Consider the following 2,236-nt stretch of genomic DNA (forward strand, 5'->3'; position numbering starts at 1 on the left):
TACCAAAGGAAAGGACAGTCAGGAATACATATAAAGTTTTGTTCAGCTCTACTGGGCAACAACTCCCATATTGTGTAGTATATAATCTGAGATCTTCTTACAATAGAACTGCCTCCAATTTTTAAATGCAAAAAAACAAACAAACAAACAAGAAAAAACACTTAATACAATAAATAACAAATTCATTTGCTTAAGATTCCAACCAGTAAATGAGAAGTTCAATTTTAAAGACAGTCACCAAATTTCTTAGATCATGGTTGTCCTATGTCATGGAAGTAGGTCATGTTGTAACCTGTGGGAGCTTTATCTTAATATGGGATCAGTAAATACCTAGTTGTGAAATCAATATACACTTCAAACACTGATTACTTTACATGAGAAGTTAAAAATACAAATGAGAAAACAACCCAGAAAGAAAAAAAATTCTATCTTCTCTGGTTGTCATGGAGATAAACTATTACTGCAAAGTCTTTCTTCAGGAGAACAAGAGTGGTATCTACCTCCTGAGACTTGTATCTAGGAGGGTATCTACTTGCACGTACCTGAGATCTGTTTCTAAAAAACAACATGCTGAGGGGAGGGAATGAGGGAGCTACTTACTCTTATTTCCTGGGTCGGAAGAGCTGAGGAGTGAATAACTATCCCTGCACATAAACCTCGAAACATTGCTTCAAATCCATGAAGAAAACATGTTCCCATTTCCTTTGACATGTAGACATAGTGTGTGTGTGTGTGTATGTTTGTGTGTGTGTGTGTGTGTTCAGTCACAGGGACCCTTAGAGAGGGTCTCTATTAGCAGAGAAGGCTTGGAGAGTTGTGAACTCAGCTGGACTTCTATTCTGGAAATTGGGATCTACTTGGAGGGTGAATTTAGGCAAATTCCGAAATTAGAGCCAAGTGTGAAGTTACTCTGGAACCAGAGAGATGGACTTAAAGCAGCATGAATCATTAAGATGGAGACAGATGACAAATACAGACACAAGACTAAGGGCAACCCATGTGCAGCCCAGAAGACCTGAGAGAGGACGCTGACTGGGTAAGTGGAGGTGATCAGTTCTGTGACAGGCTGGGATAGGGACTGGACTTTCTGGTACAGAGCTAAACATCTGCCTCTTGGGTCAAGGAACAGAAGTAGGACAGGGGAATTGGAAAGCACCCATCCAGCATTTCATTGCACCAGAGGGAGGGAGTCAGAGAAGGAAGGCGGTTGCTGTGAGTGCACACAGGAAAAAAGGGATCTGAAAGCACAAGACAATCGTGCTGTCTTCTTGTTTTGGTATAAAGAACACATTGCTGTCATCTAACTTCAAGCTACCAGTCAATATGCTTTATTCATCATCTGATGTAAAGTAATGGATATTGGGAAGAAGCCGATGGTTTCAGAGGATCATAGACTCTCTCCTTGGACACATGAATATGTTGCTCTAGAAGAAGGAATGCTGGTGCAGAAGATATCATAGAGCCAGACTGGCTCAGAGTAGTTTCTTAACCTAAAGGATGAGAAATACAGCCTCGGAGAGAGGACAGGATTCACAGGAGGCTATGTCACCATCTGGGATGGAACTAGGCCTTTGCTGTGAATCCTAGAAATCTGTCCTGTTTTTTCAGCACAGACTGCCCTGGCTCTAACTGCATCATGAACAGCTGACTTCTCAATGCTAAGTAATGAAAGTACAGATGTGGAAATGATCTGAAAAAATGCTTTCCAAGTGACAAAGATTACTACCATGGCAACAGTGTCACTAACAAAGATAGTGTGACCATATGGTTTGCACTAACTTGGAGGTCTTAGTGAAGTGATTGCTTATGAGAAGGAATACCATAAAATAGAAACGTGATACCTCAGGGAAGTACAGCGAGGCAGCTTTAGGTTCTCTGAAGAAGAAATAGAAGAGAATTCAGAACCATTATAGAAGTGGAAAGGAAATGCATATTCACAAGAAAGAACCAGGAGTGGGAAAAAGAAAAAGATATATTTTCAGTATAGAAATAAGAAAAAAGGAGTAAAATAAGATTATAAATGGTTAAATCATCAGAGAGAAAATGATAGATATGAATGATAAAAAATACATGTCATAAATAAAATAGGAATCCTTAAAGAAAAATTGACTAGAACAAATATGCCAATGTATGAATAAATTGAAATACGTAAGTGTATGTGGTAAATAGTTATATCATAGTCCAGAAATAATCAACCAGTACCAAGCAACAGTCTAGTAAGAGCCCTGAAATTATT

The 2,236-nt window shown here is 38.9% G+C and overlaps 1 annotated feature.

Annotated features, from left to right (window-relative positions):
• Window positions 389-1,383: an enhancer, named in NCBI's record as "nonconserved acetylation island sequence M45 enhancer". NCBI's record gives its function as "enhancer in mouse EL4 T cells" and the evidence as "EXISTENCE:reporter gene assay evidence [ECO:0000049][PMID:17135569]".

The sequence above is a fragment of the Mus musculus genome, chromosome 2 (genome assembly GCF_000001635.26).
Source record: "Mus musculus strain C57BL/6J chromosome 2, GRCm38.p6 C57BL/6J".
Taxonomy (NCBI): domain Eukaryota; kingdom Metazoa; phylum Chordata; class Mammalia; order Rodentia; family Muridae; genus Mus; species Mus musculus.